Raw genomic sequence first — 25,856 nt, 5'->3', positions numbered from 1 at the left:
AGCTAATGCACTGTAGCATGTCTAGTACCCAGGCTCATTTGCTGAGTTAGCTTGATTTGCTCGACTATGTTGGCACTGGCAATTTCCATGTTATTTGCATCACCGCAGTACACAGCTTGTGTTGCCCTCCGTTAGTATCTGGCAGTTTCTCATCACAGCGTTACAGTTTAGCATACTTTAGCAGCATAATTGAGCGGCATGCTGCTGAAGAATACTGCACACTGTGCAGATACACTGAGACAAGGAAAAAGGAAAGCTTCCTAACCTGTGATCACCACATAGGTATAGATGAACCACTGACCTTTGCTCGGTGCCGTTGATGCTGTTCCTTAGGACACTGTTGTGCCCACTCGCCTGAGTACCCATTCACCACCTCATTGTTGCGTTTCCATTTTCACTAGCTCCTGCCCTACAGAGAAATGACTGCCACAGTAACAAGGTAGAAAGGTGAAAGGAAAGTTGAAAACTCCTATAGATGCTGATGCTATGATTATACCATGCTTTTTATCTAAAGCCTTTTAAGTCCATCGTGTGTTCTTTCTCCTGCCTCAAGTATCTAAAATTTCTCTGAATTACATTTTCCTAGTAGTAGTCTGCCTTTCCAAGCAGTCTTCAAGGGCATATGTGTATATATTATGAAGAATATTTTTCTTCTCCTTTTTGTCCCTTATGCCACATAAAAATCACACATCATTCAATAGCAGGGTATGTTATTACTGAACCAACTCCTATGGGACAAAAGGCTTACAATGATTACCACAGAATATCCTGATATCAACTAGCAAGATATAAAGTCTGTGGGATACAAGAAAAAAAAAGATATCCAATCCTATCCTTAATCTGTAAGCAGACCTGCATGCTATTTGTTACAGAACTTAGTTCCTGGTTTGGTTTTGTCTGTAGTACATAAGCCTGAAAAAATACCCCACAGATTTTCTCCCACTTCAGCTAATAGTTCTTGTGGTTCTTTAGGCCAGTATCTGCAAAATCTCTCCCATTAAGACCATCCTTTGTAGCAAGTTTGATCCATTTGATTGAAAAGACTTGCCAGAGCCTGTAAGCAGGAACTCTCTTGGTATCTGATGAGATAGATAGCCATGGCTAACAACCTTAGTTCCCCTATTGCGTTATAAAACTAAACAAGCAATGCTGAAAAGCTGAGTAAGACTTCTGCTAAGAACGGGCCTTGTGTTTAACCAACAATTATATTAACTCTATGTCATAAAATCAGATGTACTACTGTAATTATACACATACAAAACACTACTTAAAGTCTAAAATGAATGCATTCCTTTTTCTTCCTCACTGCCTCACTGCTTTAGATTATTTCCTTTTAAAAGCAACAACAAATATTATGTTCAGACCAAGGAAAACACTGAAGAAGGCAAAATCTCTCCAAGCTCCAAATATCCTGAATCCTCATAAAACAGCACTTTCAGATCCTACCAAGCTGAGAGCAACCTAACTGCCTGCAATTGCAATTCCAGCCACTGCAAGCCACATACAATTCTCCCATGGAAGCATTAAAAGCTAAGACTTAATCAGCATCCCTGATTAAATAGCAATTCATACAGCCATTACATCTTCCAGCTAGGGTGTGCAGTTCTTTGAGGCAGCAACAAAGGGGAGGCGGGGAACAACAACAAAAACACCATCACCCCCCCAAAAGAATTATAAAAAAAAAAACCAGCACATTCACACACACACACAGAGAAAACCCACCACACCCTCCCCAAACCCACCTCCACTCTCTTTCTTCAAACCTTATCATGGCAAACATTCATGATTTGTGCTGGAAAAGCTACTGCCAGGTGCACTCTAAACACTCTTGTTCGTGGTTTCCATTTGCAGACCTTGCCCAAGAGGTCCCAGAGGCCAAGAGAAGCCACGGGAGTTGCAGTGACACAAAGCAGCTCAAAGCAGGCAGCACCAATACTAAGCATGAGCTGACTTCCACAAGCAGCTGTGGTTCAACAGCTGGCAGTACTGGGTGTGGGAACGGGGCAAAGAAATAAGTACATAGTTGATAAGAGTTCAAACAACAAGCACTTTTGAAACTTGGCTGAGCTCAAACACATCACAGAAGACTGAATCCTCCTTGGGACAGCTAGATTTGCAGTTCTTCACCCCCGCTGTTCTTTGGGAATCCTGAACTGATGGAAAAATGTGAGCAGAAGCAATACTAAGAGGCAGAGTATACATCCATATGGTCATCCTCTGTGTGCTTGAGCAGGCAGCAGCCAGAGCTGACTATATGCTGTAGTAAGAAAGATTGTTTTGTGGCATAGGAAATCCCTTAGCTTCTGAATTTCTAGCACCTCCATATCCTTATTCAGCTCCGGGTTCTTTTCAAAATGCTGCTAGCTTGTCCCTGCTTCTCACTGGATTTGGGAAGATCCCTGATGAAGAGGAGCAATGTCTGAATGCAGCAGGTAACACTGAAGATACAACTACCTATGCCCAGACCACTCACACACTGGCCATGCTTTCCTCAGGCTGCAGGGATCACCTCAGCCCCTCGTGAAGCCCAAGAACACGCTCTCTTTATGTTGCCATGCCAAGTGGGATGAGGCTACAAGGAACAGTGATGAGACACCACTACCAAGAGCAGATTATGGAAAGAGAACAACAATTATTTAGGAGTTCATGTGCAACGACTAGGGAAGAAAGATGTTAACAGCATCAGAAGCACACACATGCCAGAGGTATCAAGATGCTTTCTCTACAGGAGCACAGAGTGCAAGTTCTCAAATCCTGGAGACAAGTTGGTTTTCGCTTTTAAAGATAGGGCACAGGGTCAAGAGAGAATCTATTCACAGGTCCCAGGCTACTACCCTAACTATGCTAGGGGACCACACTGACATTTTTGGAAGCATATCAGATAGCAGAGAGCAACACTGCAGCATTATTCCTTCACTCATTCAAAATGGAAACCTTATATAGGTGAAATAAGTCTGCGATGAGGACAAACACACCATCATATGGCAACACCCCCGAAGTTACCCAGCCAGCCAGAGCAAAGGCAGGCCGGATACAAGAGAAGAATGAGTGTGTTTAGCATCAGAAAGGCCATTTGGATAGCGTTCACTACTAGCGTGTCCTCTGGGGTTTGACAAGTCCTTTTGCATTGGCCTTCAGAAAGTCAGAGGTCAAAATAACACATGAAAATCTGAATGAGTATTCAGATCCAAGTATTCCTTACCCTCTAGTAAAAAGAACCTTCCAGAAAGTGTATTAAAGAGTAAGAGATTTGTCCTTTGAAGCACAGCCTAACAGCCCATCCCTTTCGTACAATACTCAGTCATGTATTTCTTCAAGCACTTCTCATTTCTGCCTCTTAGCCCATTTTAGCCTCTTTTCATTACAGAGGTCGTGGATACATTCCTCTAGAACTGAAAAAAATAAAAATAAAACCAAGATTCAAAGTATTTCTTGTTTCATGGTGCTCAAAAGCTTCACAAGTGGGATTGGTTTGTGTCACAATTTCTCTACCTTAGGCAACGCCACCTGTTTTATCTGAGAAGGTGAATAAACAAGACTTTTGGAAGAAACCCTTCACAGTCCCAAGGAACTCAAAGCTATCAGTGGGGTACCATTGGGCATGTGAATTAACGTACAGATGAATCCAAAGCAGTTTCAGTTATATGCACTGCGATACACAGATGCTCAGTTGAAGAAAGAAGCTTGGAACAACATACAGTACTAATTACCTATATCGTCCCATAACCAACACTGTTCCTGTTCAGACAATTCATCCGAATTGCTTGGCAGCTCAGCTGTCTCTCTCCTCTTGAGTAATACTACCACAAGTGCACTACGTCATGCAAAGCCGATTTATATGCCAGGCAAATTATTTCTGTGACTGTATTCTTCTCAGTATGCTTATAGTTGTGTCCCATCCAGAAGGGGAGTGCCATGATCTGTGACTGTTAAAGATGCAGTTTGAGAAATATAACCAAAGTCATGGCAAAATTTCAATTTTGGTAATTGCATTTTGTACATCTGTAGTTGTTTTCTAACAGCTGATGAATTCTACCCCAGATGTGACTGGTGTCATATCCCAGGTTCCAGGAAGCTGTTAAATCAAAGGGCAAGCTTAATAATAAGTATTTACAAGCTTTACTTCTCATGTCTTTGCTAGGCAGGTTTTTTATGCTCTCATCAAGCTCCTAAAATCCCATCCCAACAATAGCTGGACTCAGTAGAAATCACAGGAATAAGTCTCTGAGGACATTTTCCTCTTTGAAGTACTGGTCAGGAACCCAGAGAGAATACCTAGGGTACATTAAAGCTCATTTCCTTTAGTCTGCATCAGCTGCTTGGTAGTGTTTAGTTATCTCCCATTTAAAAGTTTCTGAAAAGTAGTTTGTTTGTTTGTTTTTAAAAAAAAGTCCCACAGCCACAGAGGTAATAGTGTCAAGTTCTGTCTTCTGTCAAACAAATTTAAACGGAATCAGAAGTCTTATCTATTTTGGAATAATGAATTATGCATCGTTTCCTTTTGCGGGGTTTTCATAAGGTATAATTTTCTACTTTAGAACAGAAGTAAAACAAAAAAAAATATTGGTTTGAAAATGCTAGTAACACAACAGCCCCATCTAGGAAAAGCACAATGGCACCAAATGAACTGACACACAAGGATAGTGTTACAAAAAGCCCCCCGGTGACATAAATAACTTTCTATCCCTGGGTTATGATTCAGTGTCCGTTAACTTCAAAAAACTTGGAATTGAGTACAAAACATTATGAAAAGCACATCTTAAAAAGAAAAAGAAAGCCTGCATTATTATGAGGTGCTGTCTTCATTGTATGCCAACGGAATGTCCTTGCTCTGCTTATCGATTTCCAAAAAAAGCCCCAAACATGGCTTTTGTAGCATCAACTCTGCAAGCTCGCCTGAGATCTGGAAGTGAATAGGTGTCCTGAACAGCTCAGGTCTCGCTCAAACCCCCAGGCTGAGCACTTGTCAGTGTCATGTATCGCCAGGCATTTGGAAATTTGCTGCAAAGTAGAGTGCTGGATTTTTAATAACCACCCTGAATTAATTTTTCTTACTTTCTGTAAACAGTTTCCTAGGCAAGCTAGTTGGGAATGTGACCTTCCAAAAGCGAAGCAAGCAACTGCTGCCTCCTCGAGCTCCAGGAGAACACAGCTTTCTGCAGCAAAGCACCACTTCTATTGTGATGGCACTGGCAATATACAGTACTTTTAAGTTACATTATAAAATGTATAATATTTGCTTTAAACCAGTGAGATTTAAGTGTGTGAATGAAATTAAGGTAACACCCAAGAAGTTTAGCATAACTGAATCAGTCAAGCTTGTCAAAGTTGCTTTGGCCAGTAGGCTGGAGTTCAGAAGACGTGGATGGGATTGGCATCTCTGCTCCATCTCCTACCAGCATTTATAGATGTCAGCAGCCCTCAGCCGAATTTCCTTTTTGTTGTTAGCCATCTGAACACAGCAAACAACAAGCCATGAATTTGAGCAAGACCCACAGGAAAAAAAAAAAAAGGCAAGCATGGTCCTTCACCACCCCCACGGTTTTTCTTTTCCACAGCTGTACCACACAAGCACAATAACTGAAAATAATATCAACTGGGGGCTGCTCTGTATTGTCTGTTGGTGTTGTGATGGGAACAGTTAAAAGGCGGGGAACGAGGACTGGCAGTCAAAAATAGCTTCCTATTTCTGGGCACTCACTGAGTCCACATGATCGTTGTGCTTTATAGTAGAAGAAGAGGAAAAATTGTGGAACAAGTAATTTTGAAATACCCACAGTGAGTCCATCATTACACATGAAACATTTGCAGTGAGGGGGGAAGAAAAGTTTTAGCCCCTTTAATTCTATGAGGGGAAAAAAAAAAAAAAACACAACAAAAAATGCAAAGAAAGCTGAGATCTTGATGACTGGTTCAAGGCTTAACAGCAACTAAGGGAGAAAACCCTAACAAGTAGTGGTCTTTTTTGTGACTAGGCAAACCCTAACAGAGATATTCAAGAGATGATCATACTTCAATGATTAAAACAAACAAAACACCACAAACAAACCAACCCCAAGATAATATTCAGTACCAGTATTTCCAGGGAAAAAAAAGCGTGTACTCATAGAGGCAAATGCTAAGCCTAATGCGAGACCTCTGGCCAACACCACAGCACTCATTGCAGAGCTCCTAGATGATAGCTGCAAAAATAGGGAACACACCAGAGAAATCCCTTCCACTCTCTCCACTGTCCCTGGGAGGAAGAAGCCCACAGCAGGCAGAATATCTCCTTACTTACCACAGAGAGCCCCAATCTCCATTCACAAGAGGCTGTTACAAAACTTTGTGACCAAACCACCCCCCATACCCCACGGGGGATGAGTTTGTAGAACTCGGTATTTTAAATTCATGATTTTTCAAATTACTTTTCTGTTCACTAATTAATAGGTGGTGACTACACAGACAATTTTCCACTGACTCTTAATTCATCTACTGACACAGAAGCAAACCTGCCACTTCACCACAGTACCAGTTAGCTTTAGAAAGGATCCACAACCACTCTGATGCTGGATTTCAAGCTGGGAACATGTTGCACTGTGCTCCTACAGAGTCTCAGTACTTCTGAAGGGGCTGAAGTTGTCCCTCGGGCTTCATTCCAGCAAGTGCATCCATCCACCCTCCCCAGGAGCCCAACCTCTCCCACCAAGAGCTTGACTGAAACTCTGAAATGTTTGCAGTATAGCAGTTTTCCTACTATACAGGCCTCAAAAGTCGCAGCTGAAGGAAAACGATATTGGTCCCACAATCCTCTCAATCTCAGGGACAGGAGGCTGAAGAAATACAGGATCCTTTGGGGAACGCAGAGTTAACCTCGGAAGGGCAAACATTCAAGAGAACGAGAGCTGTCCCAAAACAAATACTGACCTATATAATATAATAGGTTTTATTTACTGAGGCATGAGCAGATACCACTTCACTGATTTAAGTGAATAGGCTCCGTGCCAAAGCTATCAATGGAATTATGTCTGCTTATGCTGCTGGGAAGTTCTGCTCTTTGCACAGCATTCACTGAAGTGTAAAATGAGGACTTAATGTTACTTGCTTGGACTCATTTCAAAAGCAATTGCTGCACCTGTTCATACCAACACACACGCGCTAATTTCCTTTATTTTTCCCCAGAATCTAATACAATAAAACCTGGTTTTAAATAATAAAGCTGTGATTTACATTCCTACATGTTTCTTCGTTCTACTAACCACTTCCTTTCTAAAAGACATCACTTACCTAAAGACAAAAAGAGAAAAAAGAAAGATCTGTTTCTGCCTATTAGACAATAGCCAATTCCTTTCATCTTCCCTCCACAAGAAAAGAAATCTGTGCCACAGAACACTGAAGCCAAGCCACATGTCTAGACTCCTCTGAAGCAGCATCTCCCGGGTGTTAGCTAGGGAGCAGAGATCCCTAAGAGTAATGTATAGCAGTTATTACCCTCAAATGGTCCCAAATGGGTACAGAATTCAAACAGAAAGTGGCAGGACAAGAACTAACATTTATGAAGAAGCCTGGCTTACCTACACAGCACAGCTATAGTGGAGTGTTCTCTCCTTCTCTGATCTAGCTCTAAGTTAACCCAAATCAGTCGTAATGGACTTGCTCCAAATACACTTTCAAACTGTAGAAACTGTGCAAGCTGAGGGCTTGGCTGTGTTACGTGGTGAATATCCTCAGCACCCACTGGGAGCCCGCGTTACTTGCAAGGCACAGAGCACTTGGCTGTGTCGAGCAAGTTCTAGGAAGCTTAAACAAAGTGCCGTGAGGTTGTTACGGTAAGGAGAGAAATGGTCATCTCTCTACAGCTACATTCAATGCTTTGCTTTGAAAATTGGCTTTCAATGACCAAATTGGACAAAGCAGAGAAAGTGAACAACCTATGTGACATGCACAGAATCTCCCAGTGTGTTCGATTTCTTTTTTATAAGCCTTTCAAGGGTAGACAAATAAAACCAGCACTCTCAGTGCACTCGCACAGACCAGATTGCTTCCAGGGGTCCTTCCCAATCTAAGTTTTATTTGATTGTGTACCAAGAGATCCCACGTTCCCCGCCACATCTCTGGAGGTGGCATGCTGCTCGGAGATCCTGGGGGACAAGGGAAAGAGTGTGAGGCTCAAGGACTGCAGCTTCTCTTGCTAACCCCTCAGGTGCCCTTGCCCAGTAGCACAGAGGTTACAAGAACACGTCCCCAGTTCTAGGTTCCTTTCATTCCTATCCTTAAGCCTTATGGCCTCCTACACAACTACCTCTTAAAAGAGAGGCACCAGCATCCATACCGAACTTGGGTAACCACCCCGAGGGAGGACTGTGTTCTGGGCAAGGGTGGCACGATGCTTAAGGAGGCAAAAATCTGTACTTGCTTGCCACAATTTAGAAAGACCAATGCTACTTCATACATTTTTTTTACAGTCCTGTGTGTGCATTTAGAAAAAAGAAAGTAGTAGGCAATGGCCATCAGCAAGCCTTTGTTTGCCTCAGTAAAACATAAGGAGAAACTCAAGAAAGCTGTTTTCTCATGCTTAGGAAGCAATTGCAGGTATCGACCAGTGCAATTAAAGAGAAAACAGTAAAACATTTATTTCTTACAATTAATGTATTAGGGAAAAAAAAAAAAAAACTATGGCAGCATTCTTTTTTAAACAATATATGACCTCTCCCATCCATTAATTATTTTTGTAAAGGGAATATCAAAGATGTATATGTTATTAAGAGTGTTTATAAAAGATCACCCCTGGATTATGGTAAACAATGGGACTGAATTTTTCAAAGGAGCCAAAAATAGAAACGTGCACGTTCCAGTGGGATTAAGGTGTCTATCTTTCTTACATTTCGAAGAAGAATAAAGTACCCGGAATGATTTATGTCTCCTTTGGTTCTGAAAGACTAGATTTAATTATGTTTTGGTCTAATGGCTGGCACAGACCAGGAAAGGAAAGATGTAGATGAGAGTGGGAAAGGGATAACTTCTGCCAATCACATCCACAAATAGCGCTACAATTTTTAAGATCCATTGGACCAAATCTTGAAGCCTTTTATTAGCAGAGAAATTCCCCTTTACTGAGAATGTTGCACACAAGACAGCACTCCATACCTCACCTCACTCAGCTGCTGAATGCAAACTACCATTTCTGACCCTTGCAGCGCTCAGTTTCTATTATGCATAACACACTCCAGTGCATACAACAGCTCTTTTTAGGGCTTATCACTGCAAGATGACAAAGTGTCAGCTGTAAGCTACCCTTGAAGATTCCCCCTCCCTGTAAAGATGCCAATCTCAGATTCCAAAAGCAAAGGCATGTTCCTGTTCTATCATATGTCAGCAGCTATAAACAACAGCCTGAAGGGTGCTCCCCCCCCGTAAACAAAGGAAGTCTTTATTCCTCTAGTAGTAGATCTTTCACAAAAACTGTGAATCCCGACTGTTACATGGCAGTGATAACTCATGCTCCTGCTAAATAAAGCTCCCTAGAAATAAACCGCGATGTTGAAGACATTTGTTTGCAAGACAGTTTAGACATCCTCAAACACAAATCATTCAATGGAGCATTAGGAATTTCAGATTCCTCTGCACGTTCAACCAGAGTGAGAGTTTCACCTCTGCTTTTATGGAAGCTGTCATCATCATTCAAATGAAATATAGAGCCTTGCTCTAAAGCGAATGCAGATTCTTTTGGTTTGCTATTCCAGAAGGGGAAATAATTTGTGGCAGCAACACTGACACTAGATAGCAGGGAATGAATTAACACCCCCCCTCACCACCCCCCCCAACAAAAAAATGGAAGCAGCATCCTTTCATGATAGCCATCTTCGTCCAGACAGAACAGAACACTGATCGATTCAATGTTCCTGGTGAAAATACGAACCCAGAGCAGCATGGCAGCACAGCTGTCTTCCAGCTGACATTTTATGCTCCCTGTAACCACGTCTAAAGGCACAGAACTGCACCGTCCACTGCTCTAAGTGTATCGAGGTCAGTGGAGATAGAGCTTTCTGCAGAAGTCCCTGGGCTTTCTCATTGACACTTCCAGCCTCCCAGCTGGAGCTTCCTGCTGGAAGAGCAGCACTTGTTTCTACCAGCCATGAGTAAACCCTCCATCCCGAAGGCAGAAATGTCATGAAGAAACACTGCCGGACACCTAACAGCTTGTTAAATCAAACACGTCAGGAAAAGCAGTACTTCCCACAAACCCACCAACTGCCTTCCTGCTCCCGTCCCAAGCAGAAAAATGTTAATTATTCACTCCAGCCCCGTAGAAAAGGCACGTGAGTGTAATGAACCTCCAGAAAGACTTGTGTGGTGTTTCACAGAAACCACCTCAGTGTAATAACTGATAGCATGAGTATAGCAGAACGTATGGCACCCACATAAATCTTATACCAGCCATTCTCTTCTCTGTTGAAGTGCACGAATACAGCATTGATGAAAAGCTATCTTGCGACAGCAATACATTTTGCTCTCACCCAAGATAGCATCTGGCATGTGCCAGCCGAAGTGTAACAATCACTTGTGCGACACATTTTGACCCAACGTTAGCTCTCAAGTAACAACTTGGCTTTTTTTTTTTTTTTAAAGCTACAGCATTTCTGAACCCAAAATTTTTTGCTGTTGCTGCTCAGAACCCAAAAGCAAGCAAGAAATAGTGACAAGCCCAATGTGCTGCCATTTGGGGTTGTTACCTGCTGCCATTCAAAGCTCTTCTGCTACCAGCTCTTCACTCAGAGCTAACCTCTTCAAGACAAGCAGTACCAAATCCCTCACCTCCTGGGAAAGGCTAAATTACTTACAGCAGGCTGTCTTTTTACCGTAAAGTCAAAAAGTAGGAGGCCAAGTGGAATAAAACAGTGAACAAAATGTGAAGAATGCCTGCAGTTCTGTTTCTTGGCTATTCTTTCAAACCAGCAGGTCCAAAGAGGAGCAACCGCTCTTGCAGCACCAAGCAGTGGTCATTCCAGCACTGGTTGGCATCGTTTCTTCCAGCGTTACCAAAAGCCTCCCACGTGCAGCAAGACAGGCAGGTATCCTTTAAAAAACTGGAGAAAGCTACCAAGGCCTGCTATAGAATAACGGTACACTTATTGTGGCCATTCCTTTGTAGTGTTACTTATTTACACGTCTTTTTACCCCCAAGGGACACACAACTGATACATCTTTGTGAACTGCAAGTTCAAACACTTTGAGAATAGAAAGCTATTTGTGAGCAGCCTAACTGTCCTTAACCTGCACACCTTCATCCCCCATGAGGAGAAAAACTAACTGCTCGTAAGTCTCCTGCACACTTCTGTTTGCTTTACTGCATGTTTTTCCGTGTTACCCATCACCAGTGCAATTTGTAGACTGTTTGCATGGAACGAACAAGCAGCTAATCTTGATTGCAATATACAAACGTGATTAATCCCCACAATATGTTGTAGCAAAAATAAGCTGCAATAGCTTTTGAAGGAGCCTGAATACAATGCACTTCAGGGCAACACCTACATAACGCGTAAAGGAAGGTTATTCACCCAACTCCCATCTCACCCCTGATATAATGGGAGCATCGGTATGTCTATAAATGAAGAGAATAAATCTGTAGCCACAATATACATGGCTTTTAACTAGCAGGTACGTGGGCATTCACATAGTTAGGTGCCACATCTTCACCACCTCTCAGAACTTTTCTTTAACCGCTTGAAGCAAATCACCACGTCCGCAGCTCTGCCCTTGCGATGCATTTGTGCTGCAATTTTCTGCAGCTTCCAAAATAGCTGCAAAAGGAAGACATAATGCTTTCATGCAATGAAACCAGTATCTTAGAGGATTCGCTCAGACAGCATGTATTCCTCAGTAATAAAAAAGCTTTTGTGTTACTCAGAAGACAAGGCAGCAAGTCCTTATAGAAAGGACAAAAGAAAAACTGAATAGGGTTGCCTTTCTAATACTGCCAGTGCTAGCACAGACGTGATCTGCAAATAATAGTGGTTTATAAAAAAGCAAACAGAAAACCACCCCACACATGACAGTTTAATTATCTTTCTGAAGTTCCACCTAAGGCAGAACCTAAGGTACACCTAAGCTTTCCCCAAGCCCATTATTGTCCATTATAAACTTGGCTAAGATATACGCACTCGATTAAAAGAAAACCCATTCTTTGGTAATTTCCATTTAACATCCCTAACTCCTCCCATGAGTTTACCTTCATAAACTACCCATTTATTTTTAAGCAATCTGCTTTACCATGAAGACATACAGAAAAGGAACATAATGCTGAAGCTCATTTAATTATAAAAAAGTATAAAGCCATAATAAATAAATTCCACCAGTCCCAGTTCAATTCCCTTTTGCGGGGAGAGAAGCTGAAGTGTTCCATGGCCTAATTTGTTTTTCGACATTGTCCTTGAATACCTCCAATTCTTTATTATTTATAATCAAACCATATTCCCACTGAGACTATACCAGCGGTATGTCACCAGTCTGTAAATCTGTCAGGTCCCCTGGAGACCCTTAGCAACTGTTTGTGTAGATCTAGCACCTCCTTGGAAACTCTTCTTGCATAAAATCAAAGTAATCATAATGGATATACTTGGAGTAACTGAATGCAAATGTGGCAAAATGATCTTCCTTAAGCAGTCCTCCGAGTGTCACTGCAAAGCAGAACTATCAATCTTCTTTTACAGCCAGACATGAAGATGAATTCTGCCAAGCATATCCATGCCCTGTCAGTATTACCGCTTCCTCTTGAAGGCTTAATGGCTGGCATCAGCACTTGGAGACGGAGCTCTGGACGATAAAAGCCAAAGTAGTCTCTGCTTGGTTGTAAGGGTATAGATGGCAAAAACCCTTCCTCTGTTTCTAGATGCTATGGATCAGATTCACAGCTAATGAAAACTACTGATGGTCCATTGTCCCTGACCTTTCCAAGGCAAGGGTTTGGCTCACTTCCCTGCTCTTCTCTTCAGAAAATTCATACTTATTCCCTTCTCAATTGCACAGGCCTATTATTGGGACATTAGCATATTCAATCCACCAGCCATCTCACATGCCAGAGTTTTTGGTAATTTTTGGTGGGATAGGGGAGGGCAGATGCATTTCTTAGCAGACCTGCACCCCTAAAATCTGCCCAGCTACAGGGCATCAGTCATTCCTTTAGCATCACTCAATTTCTACAGCTTTAGGAAACAAGGTAGAGTTACAGATGTTGTACACAAAGTGCTACACAGAACCAGCACACTTCCACCAAGTCACCTAACAACACATTGATGTTACAGCAACGGGAAACTTAATACATTCAGCAATCAAGGCGACAGCAGGAGATTCTCTTTCTTTCATGTGTGTTTGTAATCTAGCCTCTCAAGTACTCCTTTACTCAGAAAAAAAGGAAAGCATCATACTATAAACTCAGTCCCTGCCTTTATCAAAAGCAGCACTGTTTTGACATTGAGAATTCCTGGGACCAATACCATAGACGTACAGCCATCAGCACCATAAAACACTGCAAAGAAGAGCAAGTATATTCACCTGTGTTCTTCACAGGCACTTACAGACAGGCTGCTGTGTGCATTTCTAGACACATATATGCCCATAGTTAAAATCTGAGTATTTCTTTAAGAAAAAGATGCATTATGTTTCATCCAAGGGCGAACAAGTGACAAACAATAATGTGCCACTGCTACACGTTCACCCAGAGCCATATCACCACCTCATTACTGTGACACTCCGTTTCCAGCTGGGCGCACAGCGGAGGTCAAAACAGAAGTTACAAGTGACACTCAATTTCAGTCTGTTCACATCTGCCTTAAGTGAAGCACAGTTTAATCCACACAATCATCTTAAACATCACCAAATGATAGCAGGAAAGTAACTAACAGGAGGAAAAGATCAGCATTGTAGAGTATATGCATGTACAGCGTGTGTGCATATGTACATATATACGAGTGGCTAATTCCTGTTCACACGACAGATCTGAAGCTGCATTTCTGCAAGAGCTGCCTGCGAAGGGCTTGTGGGGCAGGAGAAGCCCCAGGTGTTGTGCGTGGCTGTAGTGCTTCCCAAACTGGGGGGTGACTGATGCTGCCAGAGGCAGGTTTCACTCAGGCAGGAGGCTTACTGGCATCTAAGGCAATGCCTAATGTCCAGGTTCACTTGTTAGGTCATTTGCTAAATTCAACATATATTTTGTTTCCAGAAAGACTAAGACTTCACCCCTGAACTATTACATAATCCCAGAAAACATTAAAGCATTATAGGAGAGATGACAAACTGGCTGTGAGGAATTCTGGAGGAGCCGATCCTGTACAAACAGGTCTGTGAATTGGCACAGCAGGGACGTGGTGGCTGGACCCAAAAACAGGAATGGTGAGTAGTGAAGAAAAAAAAAAACCCTGAAAGGATGTTTGAAGCACTGCATTTGAGTTGACCTGTACTGATCAAACTCACACTACCCTGCAATCAGTGCCCCAAGGCACAGCAGCCTAGCGTTTCTAAATGTGTCCACGTTTCTGACAAATAATATCTCACACGTACTGTGAGTTACCTGCCTCTCCTTCAGGATAAATACCTTTAGCACAGACCCAGAAAACCTCACCAACTCAGTTCCTGAAGTTCTGATGCATTCAAGTTAGATACAGACAACAGCTGGAGATTCAAATAGCGTGAAGCAGGCATGAAGCAGCGTACATCATCTCAAAAGACCCCATCGGATCAGTAATTACACAGCTGAGGAATGAATGCAGCACAGATCTCACACGAGCAAAGGAAGAAGGATCCCAAAGCAGAATATGAGCATTCATTGAGATCACATGCAAGAGTTTATCTGCAGTGATGCTGCACTTCACAAATGAGACCACTAACAGACCTTCGCTCGTTTATGCCAGCGAGGGTCTGACCTATTTGGTTAATTATTACAGGTTTTGTGTTGTTATTCCAGAAGCCAGAAAACCTAGGCTGGAGAATGATATCAAATCCAGTCCTGATTCATTCGTTTATATTGACCACTGCAGACAATTCTAGCAGCCCGCCAGAATTATGCCAACCTGGGAGACAGTGCTACCTCAAAAAGCGTGATTTTCAGATATTTGTAGAAGATGACGACCCTACTTCACCCAAAACCATAACCAAGGGTGGTCCTGCTCACGCAGAATTCCTCCAAATTAAAACACCTGGTTTATCTTCCCCCAATGACCAATACTGCCTTCATCCTCCTGACTATCAGTGATTGACATTTCTTCATCACCCAAAAGTTTTGCACAGCTACACCACTAGTGAGACTCCTCCTCAACAAGCCAAAACAGGGGAATTTTTCAGCTGCTTACCAACAAGAGCAATCGAGACATACCACACTGCACAGGTGTCCTGGGGACAAGCCACTCTGTGAAACATCGTATAGGGAAAAGTTCAGCTCCAGTGCCATCAGATCATAGGACAGAGTGGCCTCCAGAGCTGCTTCTTTGGGGATGCAGCCTTCAGGCTGCTGATATTGGCACTGCTGTCATCCCCACGAAGCCTAGGCCAAAGCTGGATCTATCGGAGCTGGTGAGCAGAATGGCTTGGTGTCGTCCTTATTTTCCACACACACCACATACCAATCTGCGGACTGGAAGCCCAGTCTCGGGCAGGGACATGGGTGACACCCCGCACAAGGGGCACGCAGGGTCACAGGGCCTTCTGTTGTCACCTCTAACTCCTGGCACCCACCCGCAGCGCCTCAGCTCCACTGCTCCAGTAATCCCGTTTAACATAACACTTAGGTCGCTGTCAGCTCCACAAGGACAGGCTGTAAACTGAGCAACCATCTCAAGCATTTGGGACCCCCTCCTCTCCCCTCACATAAAAAAAGCCAACTTTTTTCAAATCAGCAAAAACCCCTCTGGATTTAGTCCAGCTGCTAAGCTCCTCTCACTTGCTGGGTGGAACAGAGAGCGCAAAGCCCCAAATTTATAAGGAATTGAAGAAATCTTGCAATCAATATGCAGCACGGCTCTCTGCACTACAGCAGTTACATTATCTTGTGTGGCACATGCACCGTTCCCATGGCAACCAGCATCCTTCATCCAGCTCCGTTATTATGGCTATTGGAGCCTTTCAGAATCTCTGGTGTCCAAGCCACGGCTCAGAGCTACTTTGTGCTAATAAGCCTCAAGAATAGATACAAGAAAAGCAGAAAATACAGCTAACTCTGCTTTGCTAATCTATAAGCAACATGGAAAGCAAGAAGCGGCATGGGAGATACAATTCAATCAGCTAAGGGGAAGCAACGCTTATATAACTGTCTTCATTAGGGGAGATGAACGTAGTGCCAATTTGCTCTAGCCTTTTAATTCCTGACAAAATAACAGTCAGCTCGTGAAGTTTGCTGCTGAGGGATGGTTTTGTAACGGGTAATCTTCTATCAGAGTAACGTTGCAATAGATGGATAGCAAGATCTATCTTTATTGTTGAAAAGGATCGCGTTTGTCACTATCTGCAGAGTTCAAGAAAATAATTTCATTTCTAATTTTTATGTCCATTATTGAAGTTCTAAAGGGCTGTTATCAAAATTTATAGTCTTTATAATACAGTCTCTATTTACTTCATATAAAATTGTCCCTAGATACTTCAGAGAAGCTTTCTCTACCAGTAACCCCACTCTTTTTTGGGGGTGGGGAAGGTGGGAGGTATTTAGTGCTTAAGCATTTCTACAAAGCATTACAGCAGCATCGTTATGCTCTGCACAGCTCAATGCAAAGTTTCTCTTAGTCACCAACCAGAGAATGTCAGGCAGAAAACAAATAACCCGATTTGTTAAAGTGACCCCTGACAAATTATCCCTAAGTTGCTAGCTAGTGGTTTTGTCACCCTGAAATACACACGGGTCAGTACAAACAGAGAGGCTTCAAAGTTGCAGGGTTTCAGGGCTCTTAAAAAGAAGTGTTAAAGACACTACACTAGGAAGTGCCCTTATGACTGACAAAGGAGGCTGACAGGCTATTGAACACAGTCCAGCTTTAGCTACACTTAAGCTTAATTGTGCTCAGCACCTTTTCAGAAAGGGCAGTAAGCTTTAAGCACCTTGGACACAGTCTTTTCCAGCTGCCTTGGCCCTGGTCAGTAGCAGGTGTCCCCCTTGCTGTTGAAGGCACGCAAGGTCAGGCTTTGGAACAGACATGTCAGCGAGATGAATGAAGCCAGCCAATACTGGGTGGAGGGTTGTAAGAGCATTCAGAAAGCATCCAAGCGTCAAGATCAGCAAAGCCCAGTCTCACATGGCCTCCGTGAACAGAGGGAAGAGCAGGTCTCGTGCATGCTGGAGACTCCAACCAAACGCCACATCTCCAGCTGGAGTCTGGAGGGCCCCGGCCGGACCTGCTCTTTTGGGCTGGAGAGAAGTAGTTCAGGGAGAGCAACTGATGTTACTCTTGAAGAAGGATTTTAAAGCAGAAGTGGTATACATTCTACAGAAAATAGAAGAAAAACTTCCACTGTTTGCCACCTGAATCCCTCCTGACCTGCACCACAGCTCGTGCTCTCACCTCCTTGTTCCCCAGCTGACAGGTGCAAGCCACCGTTTAATCAACTGCATGCCTGATATGGGCAAGCTCCTTTCTGAAAAGTGAAGACAACATGATTACTATCCAAGGATGTAACTTAAGGTTTAACTGTCTTTAAGTTTTAGGCTGAAGGCATGCTGCTATTTAGCTCTGGACAGATTTTGAATTGTTTACTTGTGTTTGACAGCTAGTGAAATCAATGGAACTTGTATCATTTAAACCCACAAAGAAGCTTAATATTTTAACCCTGTGGTTTTCTGTTATTACGTAGTTTGCAAGAGCAAAAGGCGGGGAGTTTTCCTGCTACGTCTTCCCTTCGGAACACGCATAACAAGTTTACACAACTCCAGTTCTCTTGCTCGTGAGATTGAGAAGCTTTTAGTCCTTAAAAGGAAAAGAAGAGGTGCTCCAAGAATGCTTAAAATGCTCCTCTTGTCTTGTGCTTCGGCCCAAGGATGGCTGCCTGCTCCCAGTTCAAATGCAGGCTCTGTGCCACCCTCGCACACATGACCAGCAGTGGACACTAAGCTGGGACTGCTGGGTGAAGCAAACCAGGTGCAACTGAGGAAGAAGATGACATTGTATTACCTTGAGACACATCTGGTAAGCTAGAGATGATCTATCACACTAAAGGCAAGATTCTTGCGGAACGATAATCTTTCTGAATGTAAAAGCACACTTCAGATTATCCCAGATAGTTTTATTTTCAGAGGTTAACTAGTCCTAAGAATTTTATCTAATTGCACATTCCTCAGAATAGACTCCTCTGGCTGTTCTGTAATCAAATCATAATTAAAGCATCTGTGTCACTTTATCTCTCCCTTCCTGCTATGTGTAACATTTACAGAAGGCAAAGATGCAGCACGCAAAACCTCCAGCATCATGGCTCATCATCAGTGCAATAATGAGGACTTGTGCTCGTGTGGTTTTGTGAACATCTCCTTAGGCTTTCATTAGCCTTTAAAAACAAAAGAGGTAGAGAGAAGAATACTGAACAGTGCCCACTTGTTGTAACCACAACTGGAGGCCATGTTTTATTCGTGTGACACTTGTTTTAAAACAGCTGCCTCATTTCATCTCAGCTTCACTGAGAAAATAGTCGTGCAGTGGGAAAACAGTTGGCAGAGCCTGAAATTAAGATGTGTTAAATAGCAATATCACCTAGACAGAGAAAAATATTTTCTTTAATCAGTGTACCAGTTGTCAGACTCAAACAAACAAAAAACCCCAAACCACCACAAGAAGCAAGCCCCTTCCCCTAAGCTCCACCACTGAACCCCAAATTAACCAGTTCCAGGGCTCAGGCTGATGAAGAGGTGCTGGTGTGTGCCCTTCACCTTCAAGGGCAAATTGAAGGAGAAAGGCAATATAAGGAGAAAAGTGACAGCACAAACTTTCTCCCTCCCCTCCAACAACTACTCAAAAGTGATGAATATGCTGAGCAAACTTCCCTGAGAAAATAGCTTGTATCTTGAGCTTAGTTGTATCTATTTTACTTAGGGGAGAGTAATTTCTTGCACAAGCAGAATTCAAGGGAATTATCTGTCTGATATTAAGAAATTTTAGTTCCTGTTGAAAGAAATACACTGATCAGTAACTGAAAATGTATATTTTTAAATGAAAATGTTGTGTATTTATTCACAGCTACCATGATTTTTCCTTCCAATCTCCTTCCCTAGATTTTGGTCTCCTTACACAGTTTTGCAAAGTTCTTCAACTTGTGTAGGCATTGCTTGGAAGGCATATGAAAACACTTGGTATCAGAAGGGCTGATTTTTCACTGTCTGCTTTTCATTACAGAACCATAGAATGGTTTGTGTTGGAGGGGACTTAAATATCATCTAGTTCCAATGCCCTTGCCTTGGGCAGGGATAATTATAACATCGCTAATTGAACATTAAAATAATTAAGCATACTTTAAGTTACTTTGTACAGAAAAGATTTAATTTATGCAAAGACAATTCTAAGATGGCACTTCAGACTAAAATCAGCATTAAGTTTGCTAACAACATCTCTTAAAATACAGAAATGAGAATAAATATATAAATCAAGATTTTTCTAGCTTAAAAAAAAAAAAAAGAAAAAGAAAAACACACCTCTCCTGATCATCCTTAAGTAATACTTCTATTTCTAGACAATGAATTTTCAGAAGTGATTTCATGATGTGAAGTGATTTTTGGAACAATTGATGCCTCAGCATGCCTAACTTAAACCTTGTCATATCTAATATGGAGGTTTAGCTACAGCGTGTAAGGCTGACATCTGGATTTGATTTTATTTCTTTTAGATTTCTGCAGACAACAGTGGCACATCAGAATTCCTACAGAGTAAGATAAACACAGGACTTCTGAGACACGAAAGTGATTACTCAAAGCAGTGCAGCAATTACAGCTGAAGTCAAAGGACTCGCACCTGCTATGCCTCGTGGGTTCCCTGTAGCATCTTTTGTAGTGAAAAGCTGTAATTAACCCAGTACAAAGCAGAATTATTTTCGAGGAAGTGGTATTTTCTGCACATTTAAGTCTGATTAGAGTAGTACCACAGAAATACCAGAATTTAAATATGAATGGGATGGGTCTCTTTCTGGGGTAAAGCCAGAGCATGACCACTCACACCAACGTTGCTCCAGCTCCACCAGTGCATCTGAGGGCAGCCTTTAGCACTCAGTCTGCAGAGGACGTGGACATTATCTTCTGCATTCTCTACCTGGACTGTCGGCCAGCTTTTGAACAGTTAAGACTACTGCAAAATACATTTGGGGGAAAGCCAAAGGGCTTCTTCTTGGAAACAGTTTGTTCTTCATGCTACACTATGGGATTTTCTTTCTTCAAATTCACTCATAACTGAAAGGAGAGTACCGGTACAAAGACACTTTTAAAAAATGTTTGTTTTCTCTTATGTCAGGGACCAAATCCTGCCTGCATCGTTAAAACAGCACTCCATGCAGCTAGCAGAGATTTTTCAATGGTAAAGGAGATCCAGGTGTGGATGGATTTGCTTTTCAGGATCTCTTTCAATTTGACTGAGCAAAACACATTTCAAATACGTAACTGCTGGCATTTCTTTTATAAAACACTCACAAGTGGCCTGTGGAAGTCTCAGATATGTGCGTATTATTTTCCTCTTTAAAATATAAGTAAAAAAGGTCAATAATCCACTTGGTACTTCAGTGCATTCTGACACAAAGCTTACAACAAAAGACAAAGCTGAGACATGAGCTATCCTTACACCGACAGCCAAAAGGACATACCTCTGGAAGCAGGGAAACAACGCATCTCAGGCACTAGAATTTCACTAATATCAAATCAACTGTTGTTTTCTCAAGCCAGATACCAGATAATTCACCTGTGATTTGAACACAGCTTAATCTTAGGGTTGATAGCAGAAGTCTGAATTCTGCATTTCTTATTGCTATTCGCACAACAAAAGACTTTGTTGCCTTGTCCGTTGCTTTACTGAACCACTGCAACAACTGACCTTGTCTTTTAAGGCGAGATCTGTCATGGCAGTGGAAGTGCTCACCGTCTCTCTGTTTGGCCACGTCTGCACTGTCATTGCCTGTTCAAAGAGGTCAGGACTGCAGCATCAACCTTGCATTACAAGCGTTCAGAAAGGCTTTGAGGTGCACCGATTTCTGCATTTTATGTAACCAAATGTGTCACCGTATTAAAAGCACAACCATGCAAATGTCACAGATGACCATCTAACATGCAGTTGAAAGGCACAGATATGTCCCCAAGTCCAAATTCATTTTTCACTTCCAACATTTAATGCGAGCCTGAGTTAGAAGTAGTCATGGTAAGTAGAAAATCCTAAGATAACATGAAAAGAAATTGTCACCAAGGATTCTCCTCAGAGATAATTTTTTTTCCAAATCACTTGTTCATACTTGAGTCATCTCAGAAAGCATCTAAAGCTTGTGGAAATTTGTCACTGCAGATAGGACGATGACTGCAGAATTCTTACAGATTATTTAGAAATTTCCTTTTGGCATCTGTAGCTTGGATTGCCCTTACACAATGAATAGATTCAAATATAGTCAAAAACCTCTTCCCCCACCACCTTCCTACTTCACTTGTTCACAATCCTCATGTTCAATTACTACTGTGCTATACTTAATAGTGCCATCAGCGCTGCAGTATTTTAGCAATAATAGAAGCATCACATCAGCAGCCAGTACCTTTAGCAAACACATTAACCACCGATTTGCTTGCAAAGAAATTGGTGCTTACTTTCGCAATGCATTTGTAGTGACCCACAATATTCAGGAATCAAACGCGATCAGAGGATGCAGCCCCTGAATGCCAGAGGCAGACTCAGCATTTAACTTTATCAAACAAAACTACGTATTGAACAAGGCAGACATTAGAATTGCTTTGTTTTTCCCCATTTCCACATTCATGTGAAATAGGGAGATTTACACACACACAAAACCTGCACAGCCCTACCTAGAATATTTCAGACTCTTTGGGTATGAATAAGTCAATTATCACAACACAGCTATTTATCATGAACACAAATGCCTAGTAATTACGCAGACCCCAGCTCATATGAACAAACACATGATAAAGATAAGCTGTAAAAACACCTGATCATCACCAAATGACATCCTTTATACCTTTAGCCTCTGAAGAAACACAGAGCATCAGGTTGTTACACATTCCACATACTCCAGAGATTTAGAACTCTGCTACAAGGAGTTTCTTATGATGGCAATGTTCATATTAAAATGCCCCAAGCTTACCAATGGTTAAACAATGTTACCTTTAAAAAAAAAATCCTAACAGTACTAACACGGCAATTTCTGACTTATTTCACCTACTTACCCTTATGACTAAATTTATTTTAGCAACTGAAGATGTCAGCTTATGTTTTCCCTGTTCCCCTGCCCCATCTAAAGCATTCAGATTCACACACATTAAGTGACTTGGTCCTGAGAAGTGCTGAAGCTCCACATACCCAATTAAAGCCAATTCTACAGCGTCTGAGCGTCTTTGAAATTCAAGTCCCCTTAGCACCTGCAAGTCAATTTAAAAACTCCAGGTTTTATATTGCTGTCCTTCATTTCTAGATTTCCACACGGAAAATATTAGCTGCCAAGTTCCTTGGGTTTGGAGGCGACCAGGATCAGCCACTGTCCCTTTAATGTTCCACCCGGTCTCCAGAGCAATGTCTTTTTACTAGAGCTCACTGCGATTCATTGGAATTTGCCAGGCAGGTCAGGAAATCCCCTGAAGCAGAGGAAGAATATTAAAGAGATGGGACATGTATATCAAATCTCATTACTGTTCTCTTATGAGAATCAATCAAGTGAAAGGACGTGGTGATGTCATTATGACATCATTTACTTTGGGATTAGAAATTCATAGCTACTTAGCAACCAAAGCTGTCCAATACAGAAGTACAAGGTCCAATAGAAGATGTTATCATCTGACCCACTTACTGGGAGAAAAATATTTGTCAGTTCTTGTTTGCAGACTTCACGAGACAGACAATAACTTAAGAACTCCATTGTGTCCAGTACAGAACATTGAAAATAAAACATACCCCTTAACCTTTTTCAATATCCAAGCTCATTATTTCTCCCCAGCATGCTCCCTCACAGTCATCGTCTTTTCTACAAATCTAAACCCTAAAACTGTGAAGAGAAAAAGCTTGCGCTAAACAGAGTTTACTATTTTAAGACCTACCACAACCTCCACCAGAACCTCAAGCCCCTTAGAGTCAAGGACGACTAATACAATTGCATAAGAACACAGGCTTAGAAACCATGTTTGTTGCAGAAAACTAAGCTAAAACCGTTTGGTTGATGGGCTGCAGGGGCTGTCAGAAATGCCAACGAGATACGAAACGAGCAGTGTGTGCGGAGAGCAGGAACCGTGCTGCTCCCCAGCCTATTTCTGGGACCTGAGAAGGGTTTGATGCCCGGGATCTACGCCTGACCCCGTTTTCTTTCAAGTTCACTCTACTCTGTTGAAAAGGCCGTTTAGGCAAGTTCCAAAGGAACTGTGCAAATGTAATACGTGAGCTGAAATTGTAACTCAACCTTCAAATACGTTCTCAACAAGCTGGAAACGCGGACCGGCGCTTGGCGCTTGCAAACCCAGGCTCCGTTCGGGGCTAAGAGCACTCCGGCACATTTAAGGCTAAACGAAAGAAAACAAAACACTCCCCGCCCTGGAAATAACTTTTATTGGGACGAGGTGAAGCCCTCCGCCGGAACGAGGGCGCGGAGCCGCGGGGAGCGCCCCGCAGCCCCCAGCCCCGCCTTTCTCCTCCCGTCCGCGGGCAGGGGCGCACCCGCAGATGGCAAAGCTCCGAGGGCTCAAAGCCCTCGGGCAGCGGCGAGAAACGAAGCGCCCCGACCGCCACCGGCACGGCGGCAACAGGCGGCCGCCCGCCACCGCCCTGCTCCCGGCGGGATTCACCTCACGGCCCCCGCCCCGCGCCCCCCGCCCCGCCTCGCCTCGCCTCGCCTCAGGGAGCCGCCGCGGCGGGGAAGGCTGCAAGGCTGGAAGTTGGCACGCTAGACGCGCACAGCCTACCTGCCGCCGTGGCGGAGGAAGGTGAGGGTGAGGATGAGGTGCTGCCGCTAACGCCGCCAACAGGGCCGAGCCGCCGGCGCTGCCCTCGCCGAGCGCCGGTAATGTTCATTTGAAGCTCGGCGCCCGCCGCTCCCTCCCCGCGTAGCAGCGGCCGCGCAGCAGCGGGGCCGGGTCCGCGCCGCCCCTGCCCGCCCTCACTCCGCCCCTGAGGAGAGGGAGCGCTGGGGGGGCAACGGCTGCCAACGGCCCCCCTCAGCCGCCCCCCTGAGCCCCCTAAACCCCTGCGTGGAGGCGGCCCCGCTCACCGACTCGCCCCTGCCCCCTCGTCCGCCCCAGGTGAGGCAGGAGGAGCGCCCCAGGCAGAGCCGCCGCGGGGCTCCGCTCCCTCGCGGCTCGGCGATTGCCGGATTCCCCCCGGCTGAGTTACCGAAAGTTGAATAGAGAAGTCAAGAACCGCGAGTCTGGGGTCTGCTTGACACACTGACCGCTCTCCAACCATGTTTTTCGGTGTTTCTACGCGGAAAGTTGTTTCAAACAGGAGAGCTTAGAACCGTGTTTTGGAAATGCTGAGACAGCTACGCTTCCAAACTTCTCCCAAAACCTCAAAGTGTACGAAACGAAATGGTCAGGATCACCCCCTTCCTGGGAGGAAGGGGAGAAAGAAAACTTTCAGTGAAGCTGAAAGCATCCCTTTCAGCACGACACCTTCTCACTGTAGGATTTCCAGTCAGAAATCCCCGGCCAGCTCACCCCGGAGGGCATCTTCACCGGTGGGGACACAAGCCGGCGAGGTCACCGCGGTGGGGACACGCTGGATCCACGCTGCCTTGTCCCACAGCTTGCAGAGCAGATGCTCTCCTGTGTCCCACCAAGGACAGCCACAGACAGCCGTTAGTGTTAACAGCTAGAAGAAAAGACATTGGGCTTTCCCAGGTAGCTGCCTGAAATGAGTGAGTGGTGGTGACAAATGGTCAGAGGACTGAACCAAAAGAACATTCTCTAGAGAGTTTTTCAAGACAAACTGGTTTCTCTGGCTGCAGGATTAAAGTACTCATCTTTGTTTTAAAGGAGTCAATCCCATATCTTGTCCTGTACAGTTCCTGCACTAAAACACAGCTCCTGTAAGTACCTGCTAACATCTGTTGGCTACATGTAACTGTTGGTACACAAAACTGGCAACAGAAACAGCAATGTGCATTGTAGTGTTGTCCATTTGACAAGTCAGGAAGACCTGGCCCTCTTTTCCTCCCAAGCAGGCCCTGGAGGTGGTTTTTTTTGTTGTTGTTGTTTGTTTGTTTTTGTTATCATTTACTATTTATGTGGGTTATGAACCCACACCATTTTTTTTCCTGTTTTCTTAATTTCTACATTGTTCTTTGTGAAGTTAAGTATTACGCGTGAAATAACGTTTAACACATGCTCATCACATAGCAATACAAACAAACACATGTTTACTACTAGAAATTGCAGGTAGAGAGGATACATCTCACAAAATGGCTAATTGCCATTTTGAAACCCAACTAGTTATGAATAGGTTGCCAGATTGCTCAGAATCGTGAATGATTTTCTTGTGAATTTTAATGTAGAAAATGTTAGCAGACTTTAACACTGTTGCTCATTAATTACAGGGAATACTTATGCTAGGGCTATACATTTCTTTTTACATGAAAGTTACAACTTTGCAGAATAACTCAGCATTAGGGAAATAAATTCTGTGGCAAATTCCATTAACAGCCAACACTGTGCAGAGCAACCTAGCACAGTTGTTTCCAAA

General features: G+C 43.3%; 1 protein-coding gene across 5 annotated transcripts in view; it reads right to left on the bottom strand.

Annotated features, from left to right (window-relative positions):
* The window catches only part of SLC6A1 (solute carrier family 6 member 1), a 60,712-nt gene extending 36,468 nt beyond the window's left edge, over positions 1-24,244 (bottom strand). The window contains exon 1 of one of the 5 annotated variants that reach the window (XM_080606748.1): positions 24,083-24,244. The gene's annotated coding sequence lies outside the window, so the exon portion shown is untranslated. Of the gene's footprint in view, positions 1-22,363; positions 23,244-24,082 lie in introns of those variants that run through there. The other 4 variants (XM_080606752.1, XM_080606750.1, XM_080606751.1 and 1 more) reach the window with 4 other exon arrangements.
* Positions 24,245-25,856: the final 1,612 nt, after the last annotated feature.

The sequence above is a fragment of the Anser brachyrhynchus genome, assembly GCF_964034855.1.
Source record: "Anser brachyrhynchus genome assembly, chromosome: 10".
Lineage (NCBI taxonomy): Eukaryota > Metazoa > Chordata > Aves > Anseriformes > Anatidae > Anser > Anser brachyrhynchus.
Note: the sequence above shows the minus strand (reverse complement) of the source record. Positions and strands in the feature narration are given on the sequence as shown.